The sequence below is a fragment of the Manis javanica genome, chromosome 17, assembly GCF_040802235.1.
Source record: "Manis javanica isolate MJ-LG chromosome 17, MJ_LKY, whole genome shotgun sequence".
Taxonomy (NCBI): Eukaryota; Metazoa; Chordata; class Mammalia; order Pholidota; family Manidae; genus Manis; species Manis javanica.
Window position 1 is genome coordinate 35,277,368 of NC_133172.1, and position 17,914 is coordinate 35,295,281.

Consider the following 17,914-nt stretch of genomic DNA (forward strand, 5'->3'; position numbering starts at 1 on the left):
ATTTCTCTCATGAGTGTCTTGTAGTTTTAAGAGTATAAGTTTTTTACTTCCCTGGTTAGGTTTATTACTAGGTATTTTATTCTTTTTGATGCAGTTGTGAATGGAATTGTTTCCTGATTTCTCTTTCTGCTAGTTCATCGTTACTGTATAGGAATGCAACAGAATTCTGTGTATTAATTTTGTATCCTGCAACTTTGCTGAATTCAGATATTAGATGTAGTAGTTTTGGAGTGGATTCTTTAGTGTTTTTTAATGTATAATATCATGTCATCTGCAAACAGGGACAGTTTGACTTCTTCCTTGCCAATCTGGATTTGTTTTATTTGTTTGTATTGTCTGATCACCATGGCTAGGACCTCCAGTACTATGTTGCATAAAAGCGGGGAGAGTTGGCATCCTTGTCTTGTTCCCAATCTGACAGGAAAAGCTTTCAGCTTCTTGCTGTTACGTATGATGTTGGCTGTGGGTTTGTCATATATGGCCTTTATTATGTTGAGGTACTTGCCCTGTATCCCCATTTTGTTGAGAGTTTTTATCTTGAATGGATGTTGAATTTTGTCAGATGCTTTTTCAGCATCTATGGAGATGATCATGTGGTTTTTGTCCTTTTTGTTGATGTGGTGGATGATGATGGATTTTCGAATGTTGTACCATCCTTGCATCCCTGGCATGAATCCCACTTGATTATGAAGGATGATCTTTTTGATGTATTTTTGAATTTGGTCTGCTAATGTTTTGTTGAGTATTTTTGCATCTATGTTTATCAGGGATATTGCTCTGTAATTTTCTTGTTTTGTGGTGTCTTTGCCTTGTTTTGGTATTAGGGTGATGTTGGCTTCATAGAATGAGTTTGGAAGTATTCCCTCCTCTTCTACTTTTTGGAAAACTTTAAGGAGAATGGGTATTAGGTCTTCACTAAATGTTTGATAAAATTCAGTAGTGAAACCATCTGGTCCAGGGGTTTTGTTCTTAGGTAGTTTATTGATTACCAATTCAATTTATTTTGTGGTAATTGGTCTATTCAGATTTTCTGTTTCTTCCTGGGTCAGCCTTGGAAGGTTGTATTTTTCTAGACAGTTGTCCATTTCTTCCAGGTTATCCAGTTTGTTAGCATATAATTTTTCATAGTATTCTCTCATAATTCTTTGTATTTCTGTGGTGTCCGTAGTTATTTTTCATTCTCATTTCTGATTCTGTTTATGTGTGTAGACTCTCTTTTTTTTTTTTGATAAGTCTGACTAGGGGTTTATCTACTTTGTTTGCTTGAAGAACCCTCTCCTGCTTTCATTGATTTTTTTTATTGTTTTATTCTTCTCAATTTTATTTATTTCTGCTTTAATCTTTATTATGTCCCTCCTTCTACTAACTTTGGGCCTCATTTGTTCTTCCTTTTCTAGTTTCATTAATTGTGAGTTTAGATTGTTCATCTGGAATTGTTCTTTCCTGAGGTAGGCCTGTATTGTAATATATTTCCCTCTTAGCACAGCCTTCGCTGCATCCCACAGATTTTGCAGTGTTGAATTATTGTTGTCATTTGTCTCCATATATTGCTTGATCTCTGTTTTTATTTGTTCATTGATCCATTGATTATTTAGGATCATGTTATTAAGCCTCCATGTGTTTGTGGACTTTTTAATTTTCTTTCAGTAATTTATTTCTAGTTTCATACCTTTGTGATCTGAGAAGCTGGTTGGTAGAATTTCAATCTTTTTGAATTTACTGATTCTCTTTTTGTGGCCTAGTATATGATCTATTCTTGAAAATGTTCCATGTTCACTTGAGAAGAATGTGTACCGTGTTTCTTTTGGATGGAATGTTCTGTAGATGTCTGTTAGGTCCATCTGTTCTAATATATTGTTCCATGTCTCTGTTTCTTTACTTATTTTCTGACTGGTTGATCTGTGCTTTGGAGTGAGTGGTGTGTTGAAGTCTCCTATAATGAATTCATTGCATTCTGTTTCCCTCTTTAATTCTGTTTGTATATGTTTCACATATGTAGGTGCTCCTGTGTTGGGTGCACAGATAATTATAATAGTTATATTCTCTGTTGGACTGACCCCTTTATCATTATGTAATGTCCTTTGTAGTCTCTTGTTACTTTTTTTGTTTTGAAGTCTATTTTGTCTGATACAAGTACTGTAACTCCTCCTTTTTTCTCCTTATGAGTTGTTTGAAATATCTTTTTCCATCCCTTTACTTTCAGTCCATGTATGTGTTTGGGTTTGAAGTGTGTCTCTTGTAGGCAGCATATAGATGGGTCTTGTTTTTTTTATACATTCAGTGACTCTATGTCTTTTGATTGGTGCATTCAGACCATTCACATTAGGGTGATTATCGATAGATATGTAACTATTGCCATTGCAGTCTTTAGATTCGTGGTTACCAAAAGTTCAAGGGTAATTCCCTTACTATCTAACAGTCTAATTTACCTCACTTCATATGCTATTACAGATAGAACCTAAAAGTTCTTTTTTTTTCCTCCTTTGTCTTCCTCCTGTATTCTTTGTATGTTATGAATCATTTTCTGTATTCATTGTATATCCCTTGGGTGACATGTATGTAACCTTAGGAATACTTCCATGTATAGGAGTCCCTCCAAAATGCACTGTAGAGGTGGTGTGTGGGAGGTAAATTCTCTCAGGTTTTGCTTATCTGAAATTTGTTTAGTCTCTCCTTCAAATTTAAATGATAACCTTTCCGAGTAGAGTGTTATTGGTTCAAGCCCTTCCGCTTCATTGCATTACATATTTCATGCTACTCCCTTCTGGTCTATAAGGTTTCTGTTGAGAAGTTTGATGACAGCCTGATGGGTTTTCCTTTGTATGTGCTCATTTTTCTCTGTCTAGCTGCTTTTAAAAGTTTGTCTTTATCCTTGATCTTTGCCATTTCAATTATTATATGTCTTGATGTTGTCTTTCTTGGGTCCCTTGTGTTGGGAGATCTGTGCACTTCCACGGCTTGAGAGACTATCTCCTTCCCCAGATTGTGGAAGTTTTCAGCAATTGACCTCCTCAGTGACACTTCCTATCCCTTTTTCTCTTTTTTCTTCTTCTGGTACCCCTATAATGCAAATATTGTTCTGTTTGGTTTGGTCACACATTTCTCTCAATATTCTTTCATTCTTAGAGATTCTTTTTCCTCTTTGTGCCTCCGTTTCTTTGTATTCCTCTTCTCTAATTTCTATTCCATTTACCATGTCTTCTACTACATCTAATATGTTTTTAAATCCCTCCATTGTATGTTTCATTTCAGATATGGAATTTCTTAATGATTGAATCTCCATCGTAAATTCGTTCCTTAGTTCTTGAATATTTTTCTGCACCTCCATAAGCATGTTTATGATTTTTATTTTGAACTCTCTTTCAGGAAGATTGGTGAGTTCAGTTTCAATAGGTCCTTTTTGTGGGGTTTGTGAGATTTTGGTCTGAACCAGGTTATTTTGATGTTTCATATTTCTGTGTGGTGTCCTCTAGTGCCCAGAAGCTCCAGTGTCTGGAGCGGCTCAGCCCATAGAGTGAGGTTATGTGTCTTAGGGGAGCATAGTTGTTACATAGGGGTAGGAAAGATCTGTTTCCTGATTCCTGTCTGTGGTGCCTGTCTCTGGTGTCAGAGCCAGTGCGCAAAGCACACAGGTGTAAGCCTCTGTGCTTTATGTCTCTAGCCGTTGTAGGTGGGGCCTCCCTCTGGCTGGCCTGATGCCAGCACAGTGACTGCCAGTTTGCGAAGTTTCGGCCGGCTGTGTGTGTCACAGTGGGGGGCCTCAGAGCTGAGTAGCCAGCCTGGGGTATAGAGTGCCTGAAGCTCCTCAAAGTTCCCAGTCTGCTGGGCAGAGCATGCCCAGCAACCTTGTCCAGCTCTCTCTTCTCCTGCGCAGGAAGCTCCGTGCAAACCCTGCCCCTTCAGCAGCCCTCTCACTGCCAGGAATCCTCTCAGATGCCTGCCTGTGATTTGTCCCAGCATCTGGATGTGGATCCCCTCTTCCACAAATGGCCGTAATCTCAGTCTCTCAAGCATTCCCGCCTGTCCCAGTTCCCCAACCTCCAGAGCACCATACAATGTAGGTTTCTTCTTACAAAGCTGACCTCCAGGGCTGGGTGTTCAGCAGTTCCAGGCCTCCTCCCCCTCCCTGCTCAGTTTCTCTTCCTCCCTCCAGTGAGCTGGGGTGGGGGAAGGGCTTGGTTCCTGCTGGATCAAGGCTTTGGTATGTTACCCTGTTTCATGAGGTCTGCTCTGTTTGTGAGGTCTGTGTGCAGTCTAGTTCAGCCTTCTTTCCTGTTACTGTTTTACGGTTAGTTGTATTAACTATATTTTTGTACTATTTGTGGTTTTGGGAGGAGTTCTCTGTCTCACCTCTCACACCGCCATCTTGAATCTCCTTCTTAAAGTATTTTTAAAAGCCAGATCACAGTTTGTTCTGGAGAATCCTAGCTGTTCTCTCTCTGAGAAGGTCCCCCGCAGATGTGCGTCTGTGGCTGGGTGGTGGCGCGTCCCAGCTCGGAGCTCACCAGCCCTTCTATGCAGAAGGCTGAGGGAACTGGGACCATGTCTTTTTCCTTTTGTTATTCACCATTCTAATTCTAGTACTTAACATTGTGCCAGGTACATAGTAAATATTCCATAAATGTTTAGCAAATGAATGAATAAATTTCGAAGAGCATCACCCATTATTGTTAGTTAGGTTTTCTACTAGTGAGGGATGGAATCCGGAACCTGAAAAAAATAATGGGAAATGCTTAAATACTTTATTTTAAATAACTTAACATACCATAGATAGAGGTATTAATTTTGAGAAAGAAGACTCTCATATTAAACATATGCTTTAGCAACTTTTTCTAGTGTTCTCTTTCAAATTTAAAATACTAGTTTACCCTCCAGGTATAGTATATTTTGGTGTTAGTTTATTATGGTAGACATTTTGAAGAAGATATATTTAAAGTGTGACTTTCTAACTTCTAGAAGAAAACAACTTTATAGTTGAGATAGTACTTTTGGAATTTAAAAAAGAAAGGAACAGTTTAGAGAAGGTGAATTTAGGGTTCTGTTAACCTCATTTACTTAACCTTCTGTTGTAAACTGATTTTGTGTTATTTTACAAAATTGTCTCATCAGTTGATTTTCCAGGAGAAAAGGTGGTGGCATTTAGGGGACTTTTGGGTCAGGTCAGGATGTGTTCACGAGATTAAGACCTGCATGAGTAGGAACTTGTTTCCAGACATTTGTCACTGGCATAATGTTTCTCTGCAAGACCAGTGCATGCTTGACAGCTCAGCTTTGAAGAGGATATATAGGCTTGGATTTTGTGTTCATGCTACCAGCATCTGTCCTGTTGCCATGCTGGGTAGTTTTGGAAATGACCTGCTTGCAAAGTGATCATGCCTTTCTTTATGTTAAAGAACCACCATATGGTTAAGTGGCAGTTGAGACCCTCACAGCTGGTAGAAAACAAGTAGGAAACTCAGTTTGAAGGACCAAATTATGTTGCAGCAGGTCTGAATGCCAGAGCAGGAGTGTTTCCGTAACTAAGATCAGAAAATTCAGAGTTCTGATTTCTGCATTCCCTCAAGCCTGCCCTTTGGCACCTTTATTTAGTGACTGGATCGTTCAAGGATGGGCCTCAAGGGCCAGCATTTCTCCAGTAATAATACAAAATGGGCTGATGTGCAACCTTAACTCACTCTGCTGAATTGGGCATGATTAAAGTCTCAAGGCTGCCTTAATATGGATTTTCAGTCTCTGTGTATAGCATTGTATTATCTCACTGTTTTGCAGGTTGCCATTTTTTGAAAACAGATGGAAAAAATTCTTTTTCTGTCAGTATGAACCTTCTGTTTTTTTTTTTTTTTGTTGTTGTCATTGAGAGTAGCACTGGGCAAGTAAACGCAGACATTACAGTTTATGGGGACTGCAGCCTGTTGTCATGTCAGTTCTTGTTATTTAGGTAAATGGTGTCCAGTTTTTCACTGAATCAGCAGCCAATATGCTTTGAGCAATTTTTGTTTTAGTCACATTATTGGCTGGTAACACCATTAATGAGACAATAATTGTGAAAGCATAGTCATTGTTCTCATAAAACATGACCCTTGTACTGGAACCAGCCAGGCAGAGGGGTTGCATATGAAGACTGAAAGGGAGGAAAGGATGAGTAGCCAGTATGCCCAGCTTTTAAATTCACCAGACCCCTGCTGCTTAAATTGCCCCAGCTGTTAATGCTGGAACCATTACAGTAATGGACTCAGCAAATGAAGGAGAACGAAGACACGCACACTTTATTACCAGAGGGGCAATTTTCTCTTCATCTGTAATAGCAGCGGTGCCTCATATTGATCAGACCATCAAGATACTAATCCTCTGTAAAATTACTTGTTATAACTGAAAATGTGTTAATCCAAATCAGTCTGTGTCCTGACTGTCTACTTACTATTGAATACAGACTATTAGATGGTTTATTTTTCATGATTTAAAGCCTTTGCCCTGAAAATGGTTGGCGTTTCCCTCGCAACACCGAGTGCTTAATCTTTGCTGTAGCCCAGGGTTGTCTTTTTGTTTTAAACAGAACATCACCCACTTAATTAAGAAGTGAGTGTCTGTCTTGCTGTCTGAGTTATGCTGGTGTTTTATGTTCCTCTGGATTTATTAAGCATCTTGTTTTACATTTAGTCTGTGGTTTGTGCTGTAAATAAAAATAGGCCCATCTTGCACATATTAGAAATTTGCAGGTAGCAAATGTCAATAAGTACCAGGAATGTAAGGTTCTTTGATCTGTATTTTAGGCACCTCGTTGTGCTTTGTTGATTGAACCCATAGGCAGGATGCATCCTGGTGTCTTCTGTGTAGCAGATGTGTTTTTGCATCATTGTCTGAGAAAGTTTATGGTTATTTCTGCATCCTTGGTTCAGTAGATTGCTTTGTAGACAATGAGGCATATCTACTTTCCCCTTTGTGTTTTGTGAAATGACGGTGACTACATATTATCATAAGATCTGTTAAAAACTGAGTTCTCTCTTCCTTAATACTTTGAATTTTAGGAATTACTCCTTAAAATGTACATTTTTTTCCATTATAGTCTCCACATATATTGTATGTTTATTTGTACAGCAGACTCAGATGCCCTCTTGGCAATATTTTTATTCTAATAAATTGCCATTGCTCAAAGCATTTGTGTGGTATTCTTCATAGAGTTCATTCAGAAGTACTTAATTAGTAGTCTTTGTGTGTCAGAAATTGTGTTAGGGTCTGGAGACTCAAGGATGAATAAGATGCAGTCTTTGCTATTGAGGACTTGGGCTCAGTAGGAAAATAGACATGTGAACAAATACTTATAGTTTAGTAAATGTTAAAATCACTTCTGAATATAATTCCTGGGAGGAGATACCAGTTATGGGCATTTATGGGCACAGCAGTAAAATCAGCCTCATTGATTTTAACCAAAAGCAGAATTGTACAGTTTAATCATACTTTTAAGATTTTCTTCTGAATGATTCCTAGGTGTTTGAAAAGAATCTCCTCTTTTCTCACTGGAGACTTGTTTACTGCCCCCTGGAGACAGTCAAAGGATTTCCAAAAATGTTTTGATCAGTGATCACATCTTTGGATATGTATAGAGTTTCCCATGGAGACTATTTTTAAGGGAATAGTGCTTATTCGATTGTTTATGTTCTGGAATTTATGTTATAAATGAGTCTTGTTGCTTCAAAGTACAGTTTACCAGAAGAGACAGTAGCCTGTCATGATTGAGGATAAATTTTGGAGCCTGCCTGCCTTGTTTTTTTCCCCTAGCTGCCTTAATTAATTAGCTGAGGGATCTTGGGCAAGTCACCTCATCTTCTTGAGCCTCAATCTTTATTTGTAAAATGGGGGTAATAGTGTATATGAGGATGAAATGATTTAATATATGTAAAGCATTTCAGACAGTGATGGGAATATGTAATTGCTCTATTAGTTACTGCTATTATGATGAATGTGACCATAGGTAATGAAATTATTTTCCACATGTGCCTTGTGAAAGGCAACTTTGTAGATGTATGACCACAATATGTATGGCATATAAGATGGTGAAGCATTTCTTATTTAAAATATTTTTTCCTGATTACATAATTTGTTATTTTAGAAAAATTTAAAGATACAGAAAAATACCAAGCAGGGAAAAAAACAGAAGTCTCCTCTAATCCTCCATACTAATAATCTAAAAAGCCTAAATTCTTAATTATTAGTATGTCTATAATATGTAATATATACATTATGACCCAATTTTATCTAAAATACATTTATGATATATATTTACATAAGATATTTTAAAACAAAAATTGGACTCATAATGTGCATTTCATACTTTGCTCTTTTTTACAGTATCCAGTATTTTGTGAATATTTTTTCATGTTGTTACAATTATATAGTATTTCATCATATAGATTTTTTTACTGCTGTTATGAATTATCCTTCAGTGACCATTCTTGTACATAAATCTGTGTGATCTCTGGTATTTTCCATAGGGTAAATTAAAAGAAATTGAATTAAAAGAAATTAAAAGAAGTCATAGGTTAAATTTGTAAAGATTTTTGGTTTGTATTGTCAAATTACCTCCCAGAGACATGATGCCAGTTGTCATTCTAACAAGTGGTGCCTGAGAATGCATATTTGGTAATCCTCTCTAATACTGGAGATTATCATAAAATAAAAATATTTGCCAGTTTGGAAGAAATGAAATGGGAACTCAGTGTAGAAATAATTTGTGTTTTCTGGATTTCTAAGTATGTGGTTGAATTCTCTCTTACTGTGTTCACTGACCAAGTATAGTGCTTTTGTGATTTGTTTATTCATATGACCTTTGTTCATTTTGGTAATGCATGTTTACCTTTTCTTACTGATTTATAAGAATACTTTGTAGATTAGGGATATTTGTATTTGTTAATTATGTGATAGAAATACTTTTCCTTATTTGTTTATTGCCTGCTTCCTACCTTTGTATTTTTGTTATTCACAAGTTTTCCTTTGTTTATGTATATTATATCAGATTAATGGTCACTTATATGTCCTGTAATTTTTTTTCATGTAATTACTATATTGCATTTATAATTTAGTTGGTGTATGATATGGAGTAGATATCTTTTTCCTTACAGATGGTTAACCAATTTTCCCTGCCTTACTTATTGACTAATTTGAATGCTGAAATACTCATACCTGCTTTTTATTGTTTCTTTTCTTTTGTCTGTTATTCTTGACATATTACCAGAGTTGATGATACCTTTCAGAATCTGACAGTATAAGGCCCCTGTGATTATTCCTTGTTTTCAACAGTTCCTTGGCTCTTTGTCTTGCACTAAGAAAACAAATTTTCTTCAGATAAACTTAAGAAACTCACTTTTTCAAGGTCTCCTGTGTACTCCACCAACTCTTTGATATTTTAATTAATTTGCATTAAGTTTGTAATTTTATTTGGAAAGAACTGAAATATTTCTGATAATTTTTTTTTCATTCAGCAGTATTATGTGTCTTACATTTATTTAAACTTTCTTTTATGATCCTCAGAAAGTTTTGTAATTGTATTCAGTTAGGTACTGTTTATTACCTTCGGGGGGAATTCTTGGGTATGTTACATATTTGATTACTATTTTGGTTGCTACAGCAAATGGGATATTTTTAAATTATATATTTTAAGTGGTACATGAGAAAGCTTTTTTTGTATAATGCTATTTTTGTGATTGGCCACAATACAGAATATGTCCTTGTTCTAATAGTTTTTGGTTTGGTTTTTTTGGTTTTGCTGGGTGCATATTATGTAGAATTTAATCATCTGTAAATACAATTTGATCTTTTTGCTTTCAGTAATTATACTTTTCTCTCTTTTTTCTTTTCTTGTGTTATTACATTGTTTAGAACCTCTGAATGGTGGCAATAGCAGTCATGTCTTTTATAGTTATGCTTTGGAATTCTAGTAGTAAGTATAATGATAATTTTTGGCAATAATCTGATTCTTAGTTTACTTTTTTTCCTAAAGACTGAGGTTGAATTCTTCTGGAATATTGTTTTTGATACCTATTTAGATGGTAATGTCTTTATTTCTTCTACTGCTAGAATATAATCTATTAATATAGTTTCTAATATTGGTTCCTTTGGATAAATCCTACTTAGTCATATTACATTGGCCTTTTAATATACTACTGAATTCAACCTCTTGGTGTTAGGAAAGCAGGATAGCTCTGTAGCAGTGATTATCTCAGAACTTGGAGGGTGGTACCCATGGGAAGTGTATCAAAGTCCTCAGTGAGGCATATTTAAAATACACATTATAGTCATAATTCAAACTATAGTTAGTAAAACTTAATAAAGCTCTTTTGGCTAATGTAGATAAGCTAACAGTAGAGGGAGGTAAATGGGTAAAATTTTTGAGAAACATTTCTTTTGCCAAGTTTTGGTATCACGGGTAAGCCTGTGTCATAAAATGACTTTCATCATTTCCTTCTGTGCTCTGGAGCTGTTTAAAAAGCATCAGAATTATTTGTCCCTTGAAAGTTTGAACAATTTCTTATAAAACTATTCATGTGATTTTGGGGAAAATAATTCTGGATAACTTCCTATATCTTTTCTAGTTACTGATCTGTTTAATTTTCTTGTTGAGTAAATTTTGGTCATTATGTTTTCTCAGAAATCAAGGTTTCAGATTCATTGGCATAGCATTGAATAAATAAACTCTGGTTTATGAGATAGAGTTGTACAGTTTCAGAATTTAAAAATCCTATATTCACCCTTCATATCTCCTTTTTAATTATGACTTTCTGTGTTCAGGTATTCTCTTCAATAATTATGTTTGCTTATAGTCTAATTTTTTTTTTTTTTGAGAGGGCATCTCTCATATTTATTGATCAAATGGTTGTTAACAACAATAAAATTCAGTATAGGGGGGTCAATGCTCAATGTACAATCATTAATCCATCTCAAGTCTAATTCTCGTCAGTCTCCAATCTTCTGAAGCATAACGAACAAGTTGTTACATGGTGAACGAATTCTTACATAGTGAATAAATTCTTACATGGTGAACCGTACAAGGGTATTCATCACAGAAACTTTCGGTTTTCATCACGCATTATGACCTATAAACAATCAGGTCAACTATGAATATTCGTTTGATTTTTGTACTTGATTTATATGTTGATCCCACATTTCTCCCTTTATTATTATTATTATTTTTATTTTTAATAAAATGCTGAAGTGGTAGGTAGATGCAAGATAAAGGTAGAAAACATAGTTTAGTGCTGTAAGAGGGCAAATGTAGATGATCAGATGATCAGGTGTGTGCCTATGGACTAAGTATTAATCCAGGCTAGACAAGGGCAGCAAGACATCCACGGATGCAGAAGATTTCTCCCAAAGCAGGGGGGGTGAGGTTCTGAGCCTCACCTCTGTTGATCCCCAAATTCTCACCTGATGGCCCCCCTGCAACTGTGCCTGTCTTAGGTTGTTCCTCCCTTGAGGAATCTTACCCGTCTCTGGCTAACCAGTCATCTTCCTGGGCCATACAGGGAAATGTAAAGTTGGTAAGTGAGAGAGAAGCCATATTGTTTGAAAAGGTTAGCTTTTTACTTCTTTGCAGATTTATGCCCTGTGGCTTCTATGCCCAGCACTTGTCTCGAGGTATCTTTACCACCTGGAGGAATTATGATACTCGGTAAATTCGATATGAGGCACGATTATAGTCTAATTTTTAAAAGCACCTCTTGAATTTCTTTATACTAATTCATTAATTTCTACTTCTATTGTTTCCTTCCTTCTGCTTTGGTTGAAGTTCTTGTTTTTATTTTACTAGATTCTTGAGATGAATCCTTAATTCACTTATTTTCATTCTTTTTTAATAAGGAAAACATTTCAAAATCTTAAAAAAGTTTTCTTCTATCTTCCTGTAGCAATTTGTGTATGTTTTTGTAATACTTATCACTCAGTATTGTAATGATTTTTTTGTTACTTTCTCTCCTCTTTAGATATATAGACTATGTTTATCATTGTGCTTCAGGGTGTGCAGTCTTGAACACAATAGGTAATAAGCAAATGTCTCTTGAATGAATATCAGCCCCTCCCATCACACACACAGGCACACACATATTCACCCTTCTACCCCAAACACGAATTAACCAAGTCCAAAACTTCATTGTGTTGTGTATGTAGACTTCTACAGCTCTTTACTATAGGTAGTAGCTACTGTAGTGGAAGGAGCACTTCACTGATAGGCTAAATGAGTTTTACATCTGTCATTTACTGGGCATTATCTGGTATGAGTTCCTCAGTTTCTGTGGTCTATCGTCATCTGTAAAATGGGGGCGATCATCAGCTTCTCTCCCTGCTTCATTTGAGATGTTTTCAAAAAGAGAATGAATGTGAAAGAGCTTTGAACATGAAGAATATCCAATAGATATAATTATGGCTTAAAGTAGAAAGCTTTTAGTATTCTTTTGTACCACTCCACCAGCCCCATGCCCTCACATAGAAATCAACAAATTCTTTGGGGCAGAAGCTATTAAAAAAAAAAAAAAATATATATATATATATATGTATATATGTGTGTGTGCACATGTGCTTTGAAATACCTAGCACAGAACTGTTGACAGATGTACAATAAATATTCGTTGACCGAATGTTTTTTGAGACTCACTTTTCAAACATTTATTACCGAGTGATCCTTAAATGTACTAAAACTTTGGAGCCCTCTACCCAACCATGGAATTTCTGGCTTACTATGAAAAAAGAAAAAAAAGCTTCTGGTTTACTTGGGGTGCTCTAGATAATTACATCATCACACAATGAAGTGGATGCAAGCTGCTTGCGGATGTAAACCTTTTGGTTCAATCCCATTTCCTCTGTGGAACAAAGCTGGTGACATACTCTCTCCCCAAAATATAGACTAAGAAACTACTGTAATTTATGTAAATTGGTAAGAAATTATAAAATTGATAAAAATTATTTTCCATTTTCATAAGTTTTAGAGAAGTTTTTTTAAAAAAGATTCTTATTTAGAGGAAAAATATAATTATTCCTTCCTTTTCAGTTATAGTTACATTACAATTGCATTACTTCCCTTGCACCGAGATTTACTTAAAGTTATTTTATTACTATGGAGGCATGGTATTGTATCATTGTCTCTTTTACTCAAGATTTCCCACATTCTTTGGCAGAAATGAATGCCATCTGATAAGTCAGTCTTAGATTACTGGGTTATTTTAAAATTGCTAAATGCCATCCAAATACAGAGTGATAGTAGTTGTCTGTGTAATTATTAAATATTCTCTTTTAGATAATACTCACTGCAAGACTTCATGTAACACTGACATTTCAGTATTGTGCCTTGTAGTAGAGTGTGCGCGCATGTAGCATACCTCCTGTCCCTGCTCCCCGCTTCCCCCTTTTAAACAGTTCATTGCAGCTGGAAAAATGTAGGTATAACTTTTTGAAAACCAAGATGCCTTTTAGGCTACTTCTAAAGATTCCTGTGATGAGATTTTATATCTCAGATAATTGATGGCAAATTCTGTTTGGTTATTTTTAAGCTCAAACTGGAGATTTACAAAAAAAGTTTCATCTCCGAGAAATAAACTGATTTGTTGGTGTTGTATTAGATCTCCCAATCCCTGAGGAATTGTCCTCAAGCTCTCCCTCTCTCATGAAGCTTTTGAGGGTTATTTCTTTCATCTCTTTCCTTACTGACCTTATTTCCTATGTTAAAAGGAATGGTAACAATACTAAGTCTGCATATGGTATATTTACTGGTATATTGGTACCATATATCTTGACATTTGGTCATATTGAATTTAGCATTTATTATTGCTCATATCTATTAGTGTTTTATGTAATTCTCTTTTCCCTAGGGAGATTATAAGCTTCCTCTGGCCAAGAACCATATTATAAATTTATTTTGTATATCTAGCAAGGTGCTAAAGATATGGTTGGCTGTTGTCATTTTTAGTCAAATGGAAGCTTATATGGGTTGGAAGTTGAGGGTTTTTTTATTTCTTTTTTTCCTGTACAGAGCATATATCTTCAACTCTTGATTTGTTCTCCATCAACAATAGAAAATATTTTGTTTAGAAGTGTTTTGTGTAAAACCTATAATAAATAGATCTTGAGACTCTGTTTGTGGACCATAGGAAAATCTAAAGTGTTTGTGGCCCTTTCCCTATTGCTGTGTTTTTTAAAAGAGTTATATCCGAATAACCTATGTGTCCTGATTCATTTTGCCATTTCATCTACTGCTCTTCCTCCTGTTTTTATTTAAGACTATAAAGTTACTTTAGTGTAACTGCTGCTGTCACCTTTGCCCTCAGCTAATCAAATAGTTTACCTTGAGGGAAGCATTTATCTCCCACTTTCATTATTATTATTTTTGTAGCTGTAAAGATATATATTTTATGTCTGCAGAAGGCTGTAACTGTGAAACGAGGTATTGATCTGCTGTATTTAGCAATTTCTTTCCACCTTGCCATCAATAGCATGTCAGCATCTGTCTGTACTGTGGTTGACCTCACAAATAGCTCTTTATGCTCCCATTGGATTCAAATGATATAGTATTCTGAAAACTAAATCAATGAATGATTATAAAGTTTTTAGTATTATTTCATGACCTAGAGGCAACTGGTACTCCTTCACTGAACAGTTCAGTGTACAATGAATATGGTAAAATGAGTGGGTCTGGCTTTTGTTCACCCGAAAGGAGAAAAGCAGAGCACCTGTGTGGGTTAGCTCCTACTTCCAACTAATATTCTCAAAGCACTTAGGTACTTCAGTGAAGCATCTTGCCTTGCAGAATCAGACATAGAGAATAGCAATCCCTCCACTGAGTTTTATTCCTCCTGCCCACCACCATGAGCATGTAGTGATGTTTCTAAAATTATTTGAGCTATATAGACATATGAGTTTTTTTTTTTTTGGCTTTTGCTTTCATTTGCAATAAAAAGATGAACTATATTAGATGCTGTGACATCATATCACTGAGGACCGAACAAAAAGTCACATGTTAAGAGGAGGGAAAATAACCTTGGTCTTGGCTTCAAGGGACTCTCGGCTGCTATCAGCACTTGGAGCAAAAACCAGGACACAGTTGTTGAGGGCACATTCAGCAGCCCTCATCCACGTGTGGGAGTTCTCACCTGTGGAACACTGGAATAGCAGGAGTCACTAATTTCACTGCCTGTGACATTTTTTTTTCAATCTTGCTGAATCTTTTATATATACATATGAACGAACCTTTTAGATACTGAAATCTGGGATATGTGGAAAGGTGAAAGGGGGTGTGTGGGGAAAATGGAAGTTCCTATGGCCGGATCCTTACCTGACCCTAAACTACTTGATGATACAGTTGACCTTCTGCTAGGCTAATGCTTCCACACCTGTAGGCAATAAGCTATTATTGACTGAGTCACCATATAAAGAGCTCTGCCCAGTGCTCTGGGCTGAGGCAGAGATGGAGGTGGGTTATGGACCTGCGGACTGCTGGATGCAGATGTGATTCTAGTGCTCTACTTACTGCCAGGAGAATAAAGACCGGTATAAACCTTTTTAACCCAAGAATGTTCTATTGTCATGTCTGGGTCTTACTGAATCCATAGTGAAATTGCCTAGGCTCAAAAGCTCAGGCAAGCCACAGTGATAACGGGTGAATCGGGTAAGTGAAGCCCAGTATTTGTCAGCCCGATCTTTTGCGGATATGAAACAAATGTTTTGCTAAGAAAATGCCATTTTAGTGCATCTCTTTGTCCTTCACCCCAGTAGAAAGTTTGACAAGGAGTATTGAGGAATTCATTTATTAATTCATTCCTCAGACATTTATTGAGTATCTATGTCCTGGGCTAGAGATAGTCTTTTCTCTTGAATGTTCATGAAAAACTGTCATGCTCAGCTTTATCAAACCTCAGATGAATGTGTGTATGTGCTTTATTCCTATCAACTGCCATTATCTCCATCTCTTCTCTCCCTGCCATAAAATATTTGCAGAGGGAACATAAAGGATGGGTTTTCTGGTCACAGGTTGATGTCCACCTAACTTGCCCTTCTGCATGTCGTCTGTGCAAAAGGATGAAGTAGGAATCCCTTCATACAAAGTCACAGAGCAGGAAGGCCTGAGGAGGGTAGTTAGCCCATCCCTCTGAATCTGTGGCTGACCACAGATTCAGGCACCACACCCTCTTTTGCCTTCAATATAGACCTTGCTGATACTTTAATAATTTGAGCACCCCTGTGAATTTTTCTTAGGATCTGCTCAGGGATCTGTCTCTCGTAAATTCCTGATTTACTTTTCTTACTCATATGAATCTGTGACTGATTAAATGAGCCAATCTGTTCTTGGAGCCATTTAAATCTTTGTTCTGTGTTATCCTTTAGGAATATGGGTTCATTAGTTGACTCTGTGGTGTCTAAAAGAGGGCTTCCTTTTATTTATCCGTATTAGTTCACATTAAACTTTGAGGTTTGCAAGCTAGGTCTAAAATAAAAGGATCTGGGGAAGAAGTTCCTGTCTTTGAATTCATGCTTTGTGATTTTGTGTATCATATATCAAGTAAGGAATTTTCTCCCTAAAATTATCCCTAGGGAAGGTGAAGTCGTTTGGTATTCAGATTCCTATCTTGTCTCTTTTAGTGCAGAATGCTCACTTACTTTATTTTGAGCAAGGTTTTTTGAAGGAGCTGTCTCAGTCATTTGTGAATAGGTACTTTTGGTTTGAGATGTTTTTCTTGATCAGAACTTCATATAGTAATCTGGGTTTCCTCCATAATTTCTGGTTTGGCCTGAGAGTGGAAAGTGGATACATGCTCATACCTTATTTAAAATAACTTATATTTGATTATCTGCAGCTCTTTATTAGAAGCTAGTTATGTTCTTGTTAGCGTAGAACAATTTGTTGGCCTCTGTACAACATTAATAATGGGGTCTCATGGCTTTGTTCCCTATAGTTGATAAGTTATCTCCTTTCCCCAGGCTTATTTAAAGAAGGGTCTGTGATAGTGATCAAAGCTTAAAGAGTGACTTTAGTGCTGTAGTTTAGTGTGTAGACCAGTACCTTTATATCAGGTTCACATTCAAGTTCATAGCACTGAAGGCTGTGTCTGATGAGGGCCACTTACAGCTCTGTGGTTAGAAATCCTGTTGTTGGTGAAAAGTATATGTAAGATGACCTGTCCAACTTAATTCTTGGTCCTAAACAGTTCCTTGTGGTGACAGTCATATGACTTCTAAATAAGGCAAGACATTTCTTTGTACTCAATAAAGATAAACATGAAATCTCTTTGTTAATATATGTTAATGCACACATCCAATTAGGATCATGTAATTCCAGTACATAAAAAAGTAATAAGATTTCAAACTTGGAATTGTAGAAGCATGTATTTAATATACACTAAACTCTGAATCACTTATGAACTATACTCTTATGACAAACTAAAAAAAAATGTATGGATAAATTACTGTGCACTTAAAATTATATTGCTTTAATTAAAATTCTACATATATGCAATTATATTATTATGCTGTCATTGTAATATAATAATGTTAAGAGGAAACGATTCCTTTAAAAAAATTTTTATTTTGTAGACAACTGTGAACTTTCCTAGAAAACTGACACCTGAATTTCTGTGCCATTTTGAATGATATACTTTGTTAGAAATTCTCTAAAGAAGAATAAATTAATTTTGCAGTTTTCTTTCCCTTTCTTAGGATCTGAGAATGTGTATGTGTCTGAGGCTGTGTAGGTGTCTAAAAGCATAGCATGCTTAAAACCATGGCTGAAGAGTTATGCTTAACTGTATACTTTGCATGCATTTGTGATTTGAAATAGGAAAAAAAGTCAAATTGGAGACAGCTCGAATGGCATGCTGTCAGTTTGGAGCTTTATGAATTGACAGTGGTCTCATTTAGGACCTTTGGATGTGTCTCTGCCTGG

General features: G+C 36.1%; 1 protein-coding gene across 3 annotated transcripts in view; it reads left to right on the plus strand.

Annotated features, from left to right (window-relative positions):
* The window catches only part of FTO (FTO alpha-ketoglutarate dependent dioxygenase), a 441,881-nt gene that overhangs the window by 22,486 nt on the left and 401,481 nt on the right, over positions 1 to 17,914 (plus strand). The gene's annotated exons all lie outside the window — the stretch shown is intronic.